The sequence below is a fragment of the Taeniopygia guttata genome, chromosome 2 (genome assembly GCF_048771995.1).
Source record: "Taeniopygia guttata chromosome 2, bTaeGut7.mat, whole genome shotgun sequence".
NCBI lineage: Eukaryota > Metazoa > Chordata > Aves > Passeriformes > Estrildidae > Taeniopygia > Taeniopygia guttata.
In genome coordinates this window covers 33,171,612-33,191,064 of record NC_133026.1, presented here as the reverse complement: position 1 = coordinate 33,191,064, position 19,453 = coordinate 33,171,612, and the positions used below count along the sequence as shown (strand labels likewise).

The following is a 19,453-nucleotide window of genomic DNA, read 5'->3' as shown; positions in this document are numbered from 1 at the left end:
GTAAATGTCTGCAAAGCAGAAATGCAGCTTTTTGAGCAGGGAGTACCTTATCTTCTGTGTGCAATAGCCAAATAACTTCACAATGAGACTACTGACATTAATGGCATCTTTCTTCTGATGCTGCCATCATTCACCCTGACTGTGTTGCAGACAAATGAGTAATGATAACCCAGATGATTATATGGTTGCTCATAGTTGTGCTGAAGTGGCAAACAGAAATTTAGTTTCTAAGACCTGACGTGGGCAGGATATGACTATTTTTTCCTTGCAGCTTGTTTTTTCTTTGACATCTATCTGGACAGTTTCCATTCATTTCAAGTCTTTCCTTGATATCTTTCTTGCACTCAGACTTATTTGGCCCTGTATTATTAAAAATTGCATTTTATGTAGGGGTGATGGAAGTTCCAATGCTCAATCTCTATTAACATGCTGCCATGTGAAATCATAAAAAACTTTAAGGACTGCACAACACAGATGACTCTTGGAAAAGTCTGTAGAGTCTACTTTCAGCATCTCACTCAAGATACAGTGTCAAACAACAAATTTAAAATCTCTGAAATGTGGCAGGATTCATATCTGCAACTTGTGAGTTTCTTTTTCCATCAAATTTTGATCCCTCTGTTTTGACTTTATCCACAGAAAAGAGGAATTATCTTGATATTTTGGGCAACCATGTTTGTGACTAGACATTCATATAATACATTATAATTTACCCACATATTAGTAGTGTTGGTTCTCAACATATATTTTCAAACCATCTATAATAAAGGTATATTTAAAGAACTTCTGTAGGCAGAAATTAGCTCTCTCTATAACCTAGGAAACGTGTGCTTTTAAAGAAACAGCAGTCAGTGGTTCCTTGGCACATCCATCTGACACACTCACCCAGCAGCAGCTCTCACTCACGTGGGTTTCCAGGAATGGGTAACAGGGGAAGAAAATCTGATGTGGAAGCAATATAACCTTTCACAGGTAGTGATAAAGTAGGGTTGCTTAAGAAGCATAGAAACAAGCAGAACCTGCAGGTGAAGCTGAGGGCCCTCAGTCCACTAGTGATGACAAGAGAGGCATTCCACTCCTTTTTCAAGATGTTTACACTCAAGAACCAGATTGTGGGCATCACTGTTTAATTTCCTTAGCCATGCAGAAATGTTATGAATCAGATAAAAATGGGAGTATGGTGTGGCAGAGTGTTTTGGGGTGAAAAAAAACCATGACCACCCAAAAGGGAAAGTAAAAGCTAGAAAACACAGCAAAGCTAAGAGCTTGAGCAGTTCTGTTCATCATGCATCTTGATTTATTTGGTGGATTTTGGCCATCACCTCACATTGCTCTGATTCCTGCATTCCTGCAGATACCTTCAGCCAGGGAAAGATTCCAAACAACCTTAATCTCATGCAGACTATTAATAAAGGTACCAATCCCCACAAGGAAGTGATGATGGTAGCTGGTTTAATCATTGGCCTTCATCATAAAAGGACATGAGACAGTCCTAGAGAAAAGTTCCAAAGCCAAAAGTGCAGGCAGCAAATTTTTACCATAAAAACTGCTGTTTGGAGAGGATCTGGGGCACTGCAGAACTAGTGGTCCTCTTCCCCTAAGACAAAGGTGGATTTAGGGAGTCATGGACCTTGGATGTGGTGGCTTTTGTTATATAATGGTGTATGTGTGTGTGGGAAGAAATCACCATATTCTTCATTATCATTAGATAATTTTCTAATTAAGACTCAAATTTTTTGGCCTGACATAACTGCATTGTGTACCTGGGGAGGGAGCAAGATTGGTTTGGAGTGGAAGCAAAATTGAATTGAAGCAATCTTTCTTGTTCTCTGATTTCTATCTTCATTAGGAACATACTGTGAAGGCAACAGTTGTGGAGAAAGAAAGCTGGGGTGAAATGACTGCTCTGAACTGGAATAACAAGTTGTATGATCCAAGATCTCCTGAAGAGCATAACAAAAACTACCTGTCTTGGTAAAACATAGACTTTACACAGCATGAAAAGTCCTCAGTCTTTGCTTTGACAAATCATGCAATGTTAAAAATAACTAATATGAAAAAAAAAAAAAAAGAAAAAAGAAAAAAGTGTTACTAGGATACCAATAATTCAGTGGAGGGCAAATCAGAACTTAGTGAGTCTGTAGGTAATGATAATTATAGTGTTGAGTAAACATATGAGGAGGCTGCCAGTAATCCTTCCATTAGTTGGGGAAGTCAGGGTAGGATCCCTGGTTCCAAAAGAAAATTTGGTTTATATTGGATTGTTTTATTGTAGACTTCGTGCTGATATACATATTCAAAACACAATCCTTTTCCTGGGAGGGATAACTCCTCAGCCTTTTTAAATATGTTTGCCTAAATGGATTCACAACTAGGATTTTGTCCTCACTGCAAGACCAAAATTTGCTTTGCTGCCAACAAAACTCACTTCTTTTTGTCCTACCAACTTCCAGCGGACCACCACCCTTCCTGTGACAAGCTTATGCACTGGAAGTCTGATGTCATGCTCCTCATCATTCCCCTCAAGAAGGAGGCATCCCAGTCTCTCCCACCATTCATGGTATGTTCCCTTCACTTTTGTTGATTCTGTCTACTTCTCTCTAATTCACCTGTGTTTTTAAATATGCCTGGAGCTGTAAATGGGACTTCTGCTGAAACTTCCCAATCCCCATTTCTTACATACAGTCTAGCTCCTAATATATGTAACAATACTATGTTATTAGCTCTCTAAGTTTGAAATACATCATAATTTTGACTTTTTTTTTCCTTCGGTAGCTCTGAAAAGATTGCATTTATTTCCTATTATTTAAATATTAATTTATTTTCCCCTTCCCAAGAATAATGTTTAGATATATTTTTACTGAACTCCGTTTGTTTAATTTGGAGTGAAGACTATTTGGAATTCAGATCCTGGTCTCCCAAGTACCTGAAAACTCTCCTGTCCCTATTCCTCACTGTCATCTGCAAATTTCCTAAGTATTTTCTCTGTTCCAATACTCATATTATTTATAAGTAGAAAGCAGATATATAAGATCTTCTGGTGAGATCAGATTTAAACTATCACCCATATGTGTCACAAAACCCATGTGTATCTGCAATTTTTTGAGTACACTCCATTAGACAGTGATTTTACTTGCATGTAACCAGTTAAGATTTGGATGTCAGAAAGAGTCATGCCAGAACCCTTGCTAAAACAAAGATACAACATATTGAATGATATGAATATGAGTTATCCAGGAAATGAAGGAAACCAATTTGACTTGGTGTGACCTGGTTTTAATTTTTAACACCTTTTCCTCAAAGTGTTTCTAAGCATATTGTACAGGGAGTTGCTGGAGTCTCTTTATGGGTGTCAGAAGTAGGCTGACTATTCTATAATTCCTTTTCCCCTTCCAACAGACAGGTGTTGTACTATATTTGCAATTATAATTATACTTATATCTATTCTATTCCATCCTAGATTGCCCCCTTTTTCCTCAGGCCAACACACTCTGAGGCAAGTTCTAATGGCTCAGACATCACTGTGACTTGTTCCTCCAGTACTTCTTGGTGAATGTGGTCAGGCCTTGAGTATTGCTTTAGATAAGCATTTCTAACTGTTCCCTCTCTGCCCTGGCCTGACCCCGTATTCTTTTGTTTAAACTAATTTTATTAGGCATTGTGCACAGCAAGCTTCTTTAGTGAACACTGAAACAATGGGTGCTTTGGCCTCTGTTGTGCAGCCTGTTATTTGCTCTCTCTGCTATATTGCTGTACTTCGTTCCTCATCTTATGTTCTGGCAACATTTTCTGGTTGCCTTTTATGCCTCCTACTATTTGTAACTCTTTGTATGCCCCAGCGTTCTGCTTTGTCCTCACATGTTATATAGTCAGACATGGAGAGCTGTCCTGGTTTTCCAGGATTTCTATGAGACTTTCATTTCCAGGTGCCTAAAATATGCCTTAGAATACCATATCAACCTGCAATTATGCTTTCACTTCCCTTTGTATCTGAACAGCTTATTGAAGAACCTTTAATATTTTTTTCCAGTATCTGCCAGTGGTCTCCTACCCTTTTATCCTTTCAATTATCTTCTCAAGAGCCTCCACACCAGCCTGTGAATTTTTAGAAATCTGCTCCTATGTAGTTGATCCCTAAGAGTAAGGCTATTCCTAAAATAGTGGTCTGTCATTTCATATTTGCCTTCATTTCGCTCAGATTACCTTCCACCCCTTTAAGCAACCCCTCATAATTATCTGTATCACATTCAGTTTAGCTGTGTCCCCAAACATTATGTCTCTTCACACCACACCTTCTGAGGGAAAATCTGTCCGTGACAACAGTCTGTGTCCTTCTCTACTGCTTTTCAGAGGATGGGATGCAAAGTGCCTTGTAGAGACAAGGTTGACTATTAAACATGTCTATGAGTTACTCAAGCAAAAGACCCTCATGTATTCTTTCCTATGATGCAGTTTTCTTCAACACACATCGAACAAGACATACATATTTTTCTTTTCTCACCTCATTTTAACTCAAAGGCAGTCAAGAAGCCAGCTTCTTAGCTCTCACTGAAATGGTAAGCAAGTATTCATGTCTAAATGCTTTGTCCTGTCTTTTTTCTTGGGAAAAAAAAAAAATGCTGTATCTGTGTCCCTGCTCCAGTTCCTTGATTTGTTCCATCAGGACGTCGTGGCCCCTTTGATGTCATGGATTTGTACATATGAAGACTGTGAGTGTTCCTCTTTATTCAACATGTTCTTGATATTGCATATAGCTATTTTGGATGTTCAGCTGTTTGCCCCATCACTCACTCTCTGGCCTCTCTTGTGCTTTTTGCTCACCATTTCCCTATGGAGATTGTTAACAAAGTGCTAATTACTGCCAAGTGAAGGGTATAGTGGTGTCTTTGTGATGCAGATACTGGTCAGCCAGGAGCTGGACTGGGACTACAAAACCACTGTAATTCCCATCTATCTCTGGACAGACTCCAGATAGTAGTAGCTTTCAGTCTCTGCCAACCTGGTTTGGAGCAGTTTCCCTGTGTGTGATTTTGCATGTCTGTCAGCCAAATCAGAAAGCCAGTCCAAAAATCTAGTACTTAGAGGGTGTTTGATACCCGTGGGAGCTGTCTGGATCAGGAACCCAATGGCTGGTTTATAACAGATTGGGGAAAAAAAAAAAAAGAAAAGAAAAGAAAATGGTGGAAATGTCATGGCTAGCATTTTAGTTACAAATATACAAATACAACTGTAATTACATGAAAATTATAAATGTAAAACAGAAAGTTATTTGGTTTCTTGTTTTGCTTTGGTTTTTTTTTTTTTTTTTTTTTTTTTTTTTTTTTTGTAAGTGTTGCCTGACAGTCTTAATAAAGATAAAAGCTGAGCTGGAATTTTTCATACTAAATGTGAGGAGTTGCAGCCTTCCCTGGTGAGTGACATGGTTGTCAATGAAATGTCATGTTGTTGGTTTTACAATGCCCACAATGCACAGCCTAGGTGGAAATCACAACTGGAGAAGCTGCCACTGAGAGCTCCTTCACTCCCTTGATCACAGTGAGTCCTTACAAGTCTTTGACTAAATAATAACAACAAAAGCATTGAAAAAATGATGGCCCTTTACAGAACATTAAGGGCAGGTCTCTTAAACCCTGCCCTGCGCACATCTATATTTACACATAGTTTTCCTTTGTATACCCCAGACATACTTTTCTTTATTATTCAATTCAACATAATGAATAATTAATACACTATAATTAATTACATGTTAATATACTCCATACTCTATAAGGAGAATAATGCTGAAGTTCATTGGAACACTGTCAGGTGTTACAAATGACAAATAGGCAACAAAACTGAAAAGCCTATTTGTGACTTACTTTCTAACTGGGTTTGTATGTACACCAACCTCTCTATTCCTGATTAGTGGGAATGTTTGTACATTTTCAGATAGAGACAGGTTTGTGCTTATCTATTGCTTTATAGAAGTTGCAAGAAGACGAGAAGGAAGCCCATCCTGCACCAGACAGCTAGAATGTTCTGAATGACATTTTCAGAAGACGAGTGAGTGACAAATCCCATTTGTTTAAATTTAAAACAGCTGGTCAGTCAAAATCAGACATAAAATACCATTATGAACCATGACACATAATAATCTATATTTGCCAAGTATAAGAGGAAAACCAGTTTAAGCACTCCCTGTTCAACAAATCTCTCCTGCTAAATTCTACCTTCTCAAAAATCTCAAGTCTATAAAAATCCCTTGCACAAATGCTGAGGTTTAGTGCACCAAAGCAAAGCAATAGTCATGAGCGCTTTACTTGTCCTAAGCCTATAGCTAAGCATATCCAGAAAGCATTTGCTTCTGAATCCCAGTTTATCTCAGCTTCTGGGTAAAACCACAGGGACTAGTTTTTGAGATACTTGTGGCAAGGCCAGAATATAAAATAATTCACATTCAAGCCTTGGACTACACCTGGATACAAGTGGGAACTAGCACTGTTTACAGAGCTGTGTGTTCCTTGAACACACAAGTACAGAGTGCTAAAACTTGATAATCTAGGCTTTAAATGGACAGAGAGACTTTAACACCTGAGATGCCCTCCAAACCAGCTCATCTACCCCAGAGCCTGAGCAGCTCAGACCAGGATGCAAGATACATGTCTTTAGTGAATGCACAGAATAAGCCTTTTTTTTTTTTTTTTGTCCTCTCCAGTATTTTATTCAATCTAATGTCTAATTAGAACTGTGATTTTGGTGTGCTCTTTGCTGCTGCTATGACAATTCCTAAAAGCATTTTGTGAACACCAATTGCGTGTGATAGTTCTGCAATGAGCTCTGCAGCTACTGAAGGAGAAGAGAGGGACAACATGAGCTCTGTTTTATTATTGCACAGTACAGATAATGATACACTAACCATGTCAAAAGGAGCTTTGTAATTATTGGCTCAGGAGCTCTTGTGGTTATTTTACATTTCACCCACATACCAGTTTGGTGTCTGCTGGCACATGGTGGCCATATGGAGGGCAGAAAGCATTACTGCCTACCACAGGAGAACATAATCTGGAGAGTGGAGGCATTTCCATGTGCTGAACAAAGTTCCACCCACATCATAAATCGGTCATTCTGCCACATCATAAGCTGCAGGGGAAAAAAAAAAATCACATAAATCTTTACAGAGACTCTACAGGACTTCAGTCAGACTGTCTTCTGTGCAGCCCATGAATGCACAGCTGATGCTTTATAATAACAAGCAATAGTCATATATCTGCTACCAATGCATTTTGTCATGTAATACTGCTATATATTTTTGGAGCAGTGTTGAAAAGCACACAGACTACTTCCCTCTGATGAAAAATGTTAATTAGACCAATTATCACCTGATTAAGATGGGCAAAAAACCCCATGGAAATTTATGATGGAGATCCATAGCAACTATTTCTAATCACATCTTTTCACCTGTTGTCTTTGGGAATCAAAGTTTAAAAATGGCTGAAGATATTTTATATACATATATTTTATTTAATATGCAAATTTCTGTTGATTTTTATATATTATTGCACACAAAAATATTTCTCTGGACAAAACACACTTGCCTGTCCACCTCCATAAATATGTTTTTATTTATGTATGTTTGTATGCTCCTCTGCTGATGTTTTTGTTGGGAAGGGGTGTTGTAGAACTTTCATCCATGTCCTACATGTTTACTAACATTTGGGCAAGTTTTATTCCTTTTCTGAGGGGAGACTGAAAAGAAGACAAAAATAAATTAATTTGAAACTAAATTATAATCTGTGTTGCTGGTCCTGTACTACAGTATAGGATAAACAGCCAAGGGAATTTAAACACATGGAAGAGGGGATTTTGTTTGCATTGCCTAAACAAATATTTTTTAGTAGTATAAAAATAGGTGGAACAGGAAGATAGGCACGACCAATGTAGAAGAAAAGCATGTTTGTGCCCAATTCACCGGAGAGATTGTCAAATAACATTTTATCATAATGAAAATATTACCCTTGGAATGCCAGCATGAGCAATGTCAATTCAAGTTGCCTGCTCTTTTTGCTTCTAGTCACTAAAGTTAGACTTGTCCTAGAGTTATTGTGACTAGATGAATTTTTTTTATTTATTTCAGAAAATGTTCTCTTTCATTCACGAATCAATAGCTCTTTGCTAGTCCTGGCTTTGCTGCTTGTACTTCTCTGTCAGTCCTTGCTAAGGGCTGTTGCTAAGGGCCAGAGGAAGTGTCTTGTTGAATTCTGCTGAGAAATTGGGGAGGAAAAGCACGTTTCTGTGAGGTGCAAATGAAGCACTTAGCCCACTGCTGTCCTGCAACATAGGAAATATGATTCTAGCTGGAGCAAGCTGCTCATGATTAGGATCCTCCTGTGTTTCAGAATTTTGACAGGCTATTCCTAGTCTCACAAAATTAGGAGTGTGTCATGGTGGGATCTAAAGAGAAATATTTTTCTTACAGTAAAGGACTCTAAGAAACCTGTTTCAAAAGGGAACTTTTATAAAGATTGCCTCCTTCACTTGATGAAATTAACATAAATTTTTCTGTGGATTTCAATGAGAAAAAAAAAATCCCTTTAGTCAAACAGCTTCTAGTGCCTTTATTTGAAAGTAGCTGAGTAGAGCATATATATATTTCCTTAAAGTTTCATAGATAACCAACTAATAAGCCTAGTGAAATTCTTCATTTAATGATTTGGAATTTAGCTAGAGGGAACAGAAGCATCCAGGCCCATGAAATATGCCTAATTTACTTTTCGATGTATTTAATTTTAAATACACTGTTCAGCTATTCAGAATACTTATTTTAATACATTTTATGGTGTCTTGTACAGCAAGCTTTGATAAAATCACATAGTTTTCAAAAGGTGATCTACTTATATCATGACTTACTGTGCCTAGCAAGTCCTGCACAGCAATTACACCACTCTTTCAAGCGATTCTATTAATATCTGAGGACTGCATCAATTAGTAGTTTTACTGCAGAGTCACCCTCCAGCATGGAACAAATACAGTTCTTTGGGAAATTGCATGCAGGGGAATCTGCACTATCCAGGTTTCTCAGGCACTGAGCTTGGGATCTAAGAGCCTGCTCAATCAAGATCACGTGTGCATTGATAAAGAGCTACAGTCAGGGTATATGATCAACATGAACATGAATACATAATCCAGTTGCATCAGGCAAGCCCATGTGGTTGCATCTGTTCTGCCCTATCCAAAGGCTGAAGGTTTTTTGTGTCTGCCCACTGCCTGCAGGTTACAGTGCTAATGAGCCTGTCTTGTGTCCTCTGAACAATCTGTGCTGGAGCTGGAATATATTTCCCATCGTTCATCAGAAGAACTGGCAAGCAAGCAAGGCTGACAGATGTAGTTCAGACTTGTGAGGATTTCCTGGTAAGATTGTTTTTTCCCTGCTCAACTAATTATGAAAGTAATGGTAGAGATGAATGTCCATTTCCCTTTGTTTGCAGTTGTAAAAGTTTGGCATTCACTGACATTTCCTGGGGGTGTAGAAAAGCCAGAAGTGTAATGGGTTGTTGTAATGGTTTGGCCTGGAGATTTTTCCTGTGGACCTAAGTGGATGATGATTTGAATTATATGTCCTGCAAGGTGAGAGCCATAAATCAGGTCTGAGCAGAAGAGAAAGTCTAAGTGATTGCTAATGTTTTGAAGTTAAGGTGCCAAACTTCATTTCACCTCTTTAAGATCTGGACAGGGCAAAGATACTTTCCCTGCTTTAGAATAAGGAAGTAGTGAAAGAGGGGAACTTCTGAACTCTATTCTTCAGAAATTCCCAGGAGGTGTGATGAGTGCACTTCTTCCAAGACTGCTAATGAAAAGCCACAGCGTTCTGGAGGAGGTACAGATGGCTTCTGAAGTATGGTTGTATGATGCTTCATTCAGTGGGATTCCGACTCATCATACCCAGCCTGCTACCTCAGAGACAGAAGCTGATGTTTCAAATATGATTGTGGAGCTGAGTACCTTCTGGAGCAGTCACGCTGCATCTTGGATGAATACCAAAGCTGCTGAGCGTTCAGCACTGCGACAGTCTCCAAGGGAGCTGGAAATGTATGACCCAAGAAGACCCACAGCTCCAGAATTCACCAGGAAGCATAGCATCTCTTTCATCCCAAGCTAGCTAAAATCTTTCCATTAGAGACGGTTTTTCCTAATCAAATACCTCTGTGTCAAAGGGTTGTTTGAGAATTTGTGATTTATGTGTTTAAGAGACTGAGGAAAAGGCCCTTCTGCTAAACGCTTTGTTTCTTTACCCTGCATAACCATATGTTCCCCAAATTCATGCTTTGTTGTAGATAACAGAAATGAAATAAAAGTGGTAGAGATATTACAATTTTTAATGTTCACTGGATATTATTTTTTATGTTTGTTCCTGTGCTCAAGACCCTAAAAATTAAGGAAAAACTAAAAAAAAGAAAGAGGGGATTTGCCAGGCAAATGGTTTGGAGGAGGATAAGAAAAACTGTCGCACAACACAACTGTCACATATGCTTTTTCCACCACCCTCTATCTTCTTTGGTTGTTCAGTATGTAAGAATAGTTTTCATTTCACAAATGCTTACAGAACTTCCCTACAAGACTAGGATCTGCAAACGACATTACTTTTACCGAGAGAAAATGTGTGTGCAGGCTGGACAAGGTTACATTTTTTAATGTTCTTTGCACTCTCAACTAGTCTGCAGTTGCAAGTTGCATTACTGGCATTTATTAATAAAATTTTGCCACATGAATTCTTTTTCTCAGCCTTGCTCACCAGTTGAGATTTGCTAAGCTTGAGGAGCTTGAGGTTGGATATTAGGACAAGGTTTTTCAGAGGGTGGTAGGGTGCTGGAACAGGCTCCTCAGAGAAATGGTCACCAGCCAGTCAACCCAGCCTGACAAAATTCAAGCATTAGGGCAATGCTCTCAGGCCCATGGTGTGACTCCTGTCCAGGACCTGGAGTTGGACTTTTGCAGGTCCCTTCCAACTCAGGATGTTCTATGATTCTGTGACAAAACGTAGCACTCCAACACTGAGGCCACAGACAGGAGAAATGGCAGTGATGGTGCATGCCTTTACAGCTTTCACCACAGGAATATCATATGCAAGTGTTTTTCCATCACTGTGAAAGCAAATGGTTTATATTGAACTTCCAATGCAATGTAGGGCAGATGGAAGAAGTAGGTAACTTCATGATCATCCAAGCCATTTCTGCAGGAAACATTTGACTACAACCTGCCTGCGTAGCACTTATTCCAGTTATTTACCTTCTTTCCACACTGTTGCAGCCAGTAGATTGTTAAGTGCCTTTTTAGGGCAGGTTTGAATTCAGTGAGACTACTTACATAAGTAGCTGTCGGCCAGTTTGAGCTGTATGACCCTTGGTTCCCATTTCTAGGACACACTGCTCAAGACACTTGGGCCTGTTACGTCAATAACCTCTTGGTTGCTCCTTCTCAGTCCTGGTCCTGCAGACTCTGCTGACAAACTTCAGCACAGTCCCCACTGAAGTTTTTATAAACTGAATAAATGGTGGCCTGTGAATGGATGGTACAGAATTCGGTTGTTTATTTATCTCTCTGGCTGATTTTCTTGTATCAGAGATTTCTACTGCTCTAAAAATGAAAGGTTAAATGCCTTCAAGTCTTTGTCCTAGATATTGCCATGTCACTGTGCTTGAACTCAAGAGAGAACCATATGTGTATGCCTCTGTAAATGCCATTCCTATGATTCTCCCTTGCAGGTTTGTTTTCTGAAAGACTGCAAAGTAAAGCTTGGTGAGAATTTTCCCACAGTCTATTTGTTTGTATGCAAAAATGCTGACTTGATGAAATTGAACCTTTTTGTGGAAAATATTTGTTCCAGCAAGAAGGCTTCTCAGATTCAGAAGTGAATTTCTGGAAGGAAAAAAAAAAAAAAAAAAGAGAGAGAGGGAGAAAAAAAAAAACCCCTCCAATTCTTTTCCTCAAAGTAGATGGTTGCTTAGTGCTCAGACATTCCCTTGAGGAAATGGGCAAGAGAGGTTTAAACCCCAACAATTCAATTTGTTAATCTCTTTCTGGGCCAGATATGCAAGCTGAGTATCATCAAACAGGGTAAAAGGGCTTACTGGCTTCTACCTTATTTTTATGCCTGTTTGGCATTTTTTTTCACCCAGGAAGGTTCTAATTTCATTTTAATGCTCAACAAAAGCATATTTTGGAATGACCATTGTTTTCCAAAATACTAATGTATTGCAGATAGTGTTACACTAACCCTGCAGTGATCGCCTTGCAGATCCATTTATAAATTCTTTAAAATGTGGATGACAGAGTCACTCCATGTGAGATCTATAATGTAAATGGAGCCCTTCTGACTCTCTGCAGGTTTTTCAGGAGTCATCCAGGGTTTGATTCTGCACATTTCTAACATATAAGCTGTTATGAGCTTTAGCTGCTTAACTAATGGAGTTATTCATACACTTGATGCTAGCACATTATGAATTGATAACACTTTTATTAAAGTCAATAGAAAGATTTCTACTGGCCTCAAATGAAAGTTCATTACATTATGTCCTTGTATCTTCAAGTTTTGATTTGACACTTGATCTTGTCTTATTTTAGTAATGTTCAGGTTCTACTAAAATTGTATTTGTATCAGTCATGCATCTCTACAATTTCAGAAAGAAGTATCCACTTCATCTATTCTTTAGGGAGAGAATAGGAATTCAGGAAACCTGGATTCTTCTCTGATTTACTGCTGACTTAGACTATCTATCATTATTTATTAAATTTAACAATTAATTTTATGATTCCAATATGCAAGAAAATTTAAGCACTAGGAAATAAAACATTCAGTAAATTATTGCATTATAATACTCATAACCTTAATTTACTCAATGGCAATTTCACAATTAGGAGATTATAATGGGGTTTTAATGCACATTTATTATAGTAATAAAGACCAGAATTACACAGATATAACACAAATCATATTTAATCAAGAGCAATCTCAGATAATAACCAACTAAGAATTAGAATTATATGGCACTGAGTTTCCATGTATCTTTTTTCTTCTATCAATAAGTAATGCTACAAATTGTCATAATATAAATTGTTTATTTTTTTTTTAAATATTCTATAATATTGATTGATACTTTAGGCTGAGTACTTATTGTACAAATACCATAAAAGTTCTCCAAATAATGAGGAAATTAATTTTCCATTCAGCATAACTCTAGTTTTCAATTAGATTTAAATAATAATTCTTATGATGTACTAATTTCTTAAAAAAAAAAAAAAATCAACCGACCAAATGGACTAAACCAAAACAAAACCCACAAAAACCTACACCTAATTTAATATTTCAGAAAGCTGGCAGACGAAAACACTTGAAAAGCAGAGTCTTCAGTTCATAAATGTAAATTATATCATAAAACTCTCCCACCTTTTAAACTAACATTCTGTGAAATACTGTTCAGTTTTACTTTACACAACATTACAGATTAGTCCCCTATATCACGTATTTTTGTCTGTCTCACATAGTAACTACCTCCTTGAATCTTCTTAGCTGAAATCATGCTGCCAAAACAGATGGATCTTAAAGTAAAGTGCAAGACTAATTATTATTTCTTAATCTTCAGTTATGAGATTTATCTTCTAATTTAAATTGGAATAATACTTCCATTGCAGTTTGCATTTGTACTGTGAAAAGTATTATTTTTTAAACTATAGCAAAATTATTTTAGGACATATTGAATGTCTTGAGGTATGTTTTTAAGAGAGGTGAGTGCATAGGTTTCCAGCAGCTGTTAATACTAAAACAAACACTTTTTTCAGAACAGTGAAACATATATGAGAAATCTCTGTTCTGTGACTGAAGAATATCAGCCAACTTCTGTGAAATCCCACTGTCTTGTGCATTTGTAGGTAGCAGTATTTTACATTTGGAAGCTTTCTCCACGAGTCATGTCCTAAACCAGAGCTGTAACTGAAAGATGTTACAGCTCCAGCCCTGCGTGCCTTCCCGGCCACGACTGCCAAATCCGCCTCCAATTAAGAACGTGAATGACGGAAGAATAAATAGCTTTGCATTTTTGACTGAACACGAGGGCCCCCGTAGCATCTTGAAATGTGTGCTAAATTCAGCACAAAGCATTGTAACATGCACAAACATAAAACTCTGCTGCCTGTTGTATAGATCTGTGCTCACTGCTGCAGTGAGAGATTTTGGTGGATAAGAAATAGCCTCTGACAAAACCAGCAGATAAAATTATTAAGTAAAGATAAAACCGTATCAAGTGTCCCCAGAGCTGTGAAATAATAGTTAGTTTACACTAATCTTGACTCTGAGCCTGAGAATGTAGTGGTTTCTCATGTCATTTCAGGAATTACTTTTGCTACATTTTAAGGCATGATGCAATGGTTTAAAAAGTGGAAAATGTATCATGGAGAACATTCTAGCTAAAATCCCAGGTCCACTAAAATCAATGGGAGTTTTTACTCTGGTTTTGTGTCATACATTGGTTATTTCTCCTCCCTCCTTCTTTTCATTTATGCCCGTTTTATGATACTCTTCAATACATGTCACTATACTGGAGTTTGTTAAAGTACTGCACATTTCATTACATAATCAGAAGCCAAGTTTGCAACAAACAATAGAACATTATTTTTATTTGCAGAAACAAAAAGGATGCATTTCCCCTCACAACTATTTGATAGGTATATGATTGATAAAGGTAAGAGGGGTCTTACTGAGCTTTAAAAAAATTGATTGTGTATCTGTGGCATGCTTTTTTGTGTATGTCACCTGCAATATGTGACCTTATGTTGCATATGACTTAAAAGTAGCTGTGTGCTGTAAGTTAAACACTAGAACATAAACGCCTACATTATACCTGAAGCACACAATAAAATAAGAAAACACATTTCCATTTTCTGACTGACCTCAATCTCTGAATGAGGACCCCTGCACATTACATTAGCAGGCTAGGCTCCATTACACTGCCGCACACTCTGCTCAATCTACTGAAATATTGATTTTGTTCACAGAGCATACACACTGTCAAATCAATATTCCCGTACACACAGCTGAGTAGCAGAGGATAGCTGGGGCCTGCTCCGTGGCCTAGCAGAGAAGGTGTATGTGGAGGGAGCAGGGACACAGGGGTAACAGGAAGATGGGAAACTACTACCCATGACAAGCTGCAGCAAGACAGAATAGGGCTGATGACTGAACAGCACAGTGAAGGTGCAGACAAGGAGGGAGGAACATGTTTCTTAAACACAACAGAAAGGCTCAGGAAAGGTTTGCTCTTTCTGCAGACGAAGGAGGTAAAAACTAATTTCAAAGCATTTTTCAGCGTATTTCTCTTTGAGATACTGAAATGACAGCCATAGGTTTGGGTTAACAAGTATTGCTGCATCCCACAATGATAAGGATCACATACACACTGGAGTTCATGGCGAAGTGACACTGCTGGACAGGGCAGCACGTCTCCTCCCATGAACACCTGCATGCACACACAGCTCATATTGGTGAATGGTTCCCTTGGAACTACTCCAGTGCCTCAAGCACAGGAAGAGCATTTTTACTCTATGGCTGGAGGAGCCCTGGATCAGTGTTTCGAACTGTTACTGGTGTTAGCAGTTCCATCTGAGCCTAGGGAACAAGCTGGATTGTAAACCCAGTTTATGACTTTAATTCAATCTAAGAGATAAAAACAATTGCAGGAATTATTTTCAAAGCTTTGTTTAGGTAATTTTGTACTATTAGTGAATGATGAGTTCCACAGAGCACTAACCAAGTACTGACAACCTTCGAGAGAGAGCAAAAACATTGTTTTCAGACAAGAGATGCCCTCAGCGATTCCTTCGGGGAGAGGGAACATACTCTTCAGTAAAAGTTGTTACATCCTTTCTAAAGTCCTTCAAAAGCCAAGCGGGAACTGGAGACAGCCGGGGACTTCTCCTGCTCTCATCCACCACCGCACACCCCCGGCGGCTCTCTCGGGGAAAACCAGGACACCTGACGTGCCCGCGGAGCCCAGGCACGGCGGCGCTCAGCGCCCGGGGGCAGCACCTCCGCCGAGGCGACACCGGGGCTGGGGCAGGCGGGACGGGGCCGGGCACCCCCGGGGCGGACGGGACCGCACGGGCAGTAACCCGGCTGCGGGGCCGCAGGCGGCGGAGGGGGGGCCGCACCGAGAACCGGCCCCGCGTCCCCGCCCCCAGCGGGCCCGCGGCAGCCCCTGGAGCCCGCCCTGGAGCCCGCCCCGCACCCTCTGCCCCGTTCCGCGGCTGCCCGAGGCGAGTCGGGGCGAGCACCCTCCGGGCACCGCCGCCCGCTCCCCTCCGCGCCGCGCCCCGCTCCGACACGGCCGCGGCGGCCACCGGGGCCCCGCGGGCGGCGCCGCCCCCGGGCGGGCGGGGCGGGCGGCGGGGCGGGGCCGCTGCGAGGCGGCTTTGGCGCGGAGCGGCGACAGCAGCCGTGACCTCCGACCCCGCCCGCCGCCGGCCAATAAGAGCGCGGCTCGTCCCCGAACCCAAAATTTCCACGTCGGCAAAAGTCAAGATGGAGCGGCGGGCGCGCGGCGCGGGCGGGCGAGCGGCACCGGCCGCCACCGCCGCCCGGCGGAACGCGGCCGGACCGGACGGGGCCGCCGCCGCCGCGGGGACTGCGGGCGGCACCGGGCGGGCCGGACCTGTTGCGCTCGTCGGCGGGGGAAGGGCTGGCGGGCGGGGGGCGCCGCTCGGGTCCCTCCCGCGGGGGCTGCGGGGCGCGGGGGGATGCTCGGCGCCGCCCGGGGTCCCGCAGGGCCGCGGCGCCGGGGCTGTCAGCGGCGAGCGGCAGCCCCCGCCGGCTGCAGCGGCAGCGCTCCGGGCAGCTGCTCGGCCGCGGCTTTCGCAGAGCGGCCCGTTAGCTCCGGGTCGGGGGAGGTGTGTGTGGGGGGGATGCGTTTTGGGTATTTATTAAAAAAAATTAGAAAAAAAGATGTCTTCGCCTCCTTCTCCCTCTTCCTCGGGCAGCGGGTGTCCCGCCGAGCCGCGGAGGAGGAGGGGGCTCCCTTCCCCACCTTTAACCGTGTGCGCCTTCCCTTCCCAGGCGGGGAAATGTGTGCTGGCGGGCGGCCCCGGCGCCGGTACCGGCGGAGGACTGGAGCCTCCGGAAGCAAAGTTCTGTGACACTCCGACTCTGGGTACGATAGCAGTCAGTGCACTACAGAACTTTGTCTCCGGCGGCGGCGGCGGCCCCGGAGCCTCAGGTGGACACGTCACTGCGGGGATGGCGAGCCCGGACGCTGCCGAGCGCCGAAACCTGCGCTGCAGCCTCGGAATAAAGTCTGTGCTGTCGTGGCCTCCCGCTCTGAAGTTTTCTTGGGTGTCCTTTCTTTCTTTTCCAGGGTAAAAATAGCGCAACATCTGGGTACCGAGGGTTATTTCAGTGCAGGCAGGCCGGCCTGGCTGCCGGCATAAATGTGAAACTAACTGGTGCTCGGTGCAGCTGAGCTGCTGGTGGGTATGTGAACGTGCTCGATGCTGTGCCTCTTTGTGCTTTCTTCTAAGTCTGCAACAGAATCTGCTAGCTTAACCGGGGGCTTGAGTTTGATAAAAGTCTCCACGCTTCTAGCAAAAATCTATGCCACCAAGCCCTGCTGTAGCACAATGCAGTAAGTGTGCTAATTCAGGGTTTAGGCCTTGCCTCTGGTGCCGGGCTGTTTTCCTCTTTAGGAACCTCAGACTTCCAGCTGCAGTTGGGAAATAGCTACAACTTCAGGCCTCTGCATATTCAAAGGTCACAAAGTTTGTCGTGAGTGAGTACTGCAAGGCTTCATCCTCACTGATAGTGGGGGGAAGGCTTTGGAAGGAAAAGTGACAGTTGTATTTATTAGTGCAGTTGCAAGGTTTTATAATGTAAACTTACTTGACACCTGCACAATACTTAACTTGGGCAGTGGCTTTAAGGGCTGACAAAAGAAGGGCCAAGCTCAACTTTCTTCGGTTCAAGTTGACACCTGGCAATGCTACAGTAGCTGGCCTGCCTTTCTTCAGAAATTTTGCAGTGTTTCTTAGTGTGTAAACTAAGCTGTGGAGTTCTTGTGAGGTGGATGTAATCAGCTGGTCTGCTTTCATCATAATAGTAATATGAAAAAACATTGCTAGAGGCCAGATGGAGTAAGGTGTGACTATTTAAAGATCAGTATGTGCCGTAGAGTATGTTCATAATGAAGTATTTTGCAGTAGCTGCATTGTATGGCAGATATGTTGCTTTTATTTTTATATTTTTATATATATATACGCACATATAAATATGTGTGTATACCCATATATGTTAGAGGTCTCATATTCTGTTAGCTTCTAGCTAATCATCCCTCTTGGGCTCACTAGAAACCTGAATCAACCTTTCCTTTCTGCCAGTCTGAATGTGGAAGGTACAGCAAGATTATACGGTTCATGGAATTGGGCTGGAAACTGAAATGCTGTTCTAAGTACATGCTTTTTAGCTCAAAACGTTTAATCAAAGGGTAGGTAAAGTGAGGAGCACTTACTGTATGGCAGCCCATGTGACCAGCTAGGGCTATATTTGGATGCTGGAGGTTTAAGGAATCCTTTTTGCTAACCATTTTTGGCCAATTGCCTGCTGCTTTATGTTGTGCAGTGTGACGTCTGCTAAAAAGGACTTGGAGGTCTGGTGCCTGCAAACTGTTTAATCAGTGTGGTTATAGGGAAACACCTGGTACTGTCAGGGCTGAAGTCCCACTGTATTTAATTTAGGGGTGGTTCCTGCCTAGCAGGATATGTAGTGCAAATTGCAGTTTCCAATTTTTGTACTAAATAGCCTTTTGGAGTGTCGGTGGGGGGGTGGGGGAGGGGGGGAGGAGGGGTTGGTAGTGTCCCAGTAGCTTTTATAAAGGCTTCTTAGATACTCAGATTTGGTGGTTAAAACTCCATATACTGGAAACCCACAGACTGGAGCATAGGCTTACTCTTCTGGGATAAGTGTAACGTGTTTGAATCTCAGCTTATTGCAGTATAAATTCAGCCCAGAACAGGGGCGGTGGCGGGGGGAGCAGGCTCCTTAAACCTTTTGTAGTGGACTGGGTGTGATGGCAGATAGCAAAGCTGCAGAGGGAATGAAGAATTGTTGGCCTTCTCTTTGAAACATTACAGCTGGAGCCATTTTTTTTCCTGCTTTGCTTTCCTGGTGGTCAAGCTGACCAGTTCTGAAGGTAAGGTATTTCTTGGCCTCTTGGTAGCCCTCACTTGTCCTTGCCACATGTCTGCAGTATGTTGTAGCTCCTGTCCTACAAGTAATACTTGAATAGTGACCTTTTGGTGACACTTCCGCTTTGATACAGGAAATCATGTGGCCTTCAGATAGGACTAGAAAAGAGCTTAGCACTTCTGATTTTGTGCTTTATTCTTGCACTGAAATGTATGTGATCTGACAGTACCCTGGCATTTGAACTTTCTCACTTCT

At 41.6% G+C, this 19,453-nt stretch overlaps 1 long non-coding RNA gene and 2 other non-coding genes across 3 annotated transcripts; 2 read left to right on the top strand and 1 right to left on the bottom strand.

The window, feature by feature from the left end:
* Nucleotides 1-5,360: 5,360 nt before the first annotated feature.
* Nucleotides 5,361-10,348, top strand: LOC140682625 (uncharacterized). Its single transcript, XR_012054551.1, has 2 exons — nt 5,361-9,387; nt 9,782-10,348. It is a non-coding gene; the product is annotated as an uncharacterized lncRNA (long non-coding RNA).
* A 6,755-nt stretch (nt 10,349-17,103) lies between these two features.
* On the top strand, nt 17,104-17,215 carry MIR148A (microRNA mir-148a). Its single transcript, NR_049002.1, has one exon. It is a non-coding gene; the product is annotated as a microRNA mir-148a (primary transcript).
* On the bottom strand, nt 17,138-17,211 carry MIR148B (microRNA mir-148b). Its single transcript, NR_048957.1, has one exon. It is a non-coding gene; the product is annotated as a microRNA mir-148b (primary transcript).
* Nucleotides 17,216-19,453: the final 2,238 nt, after the last annotated feature.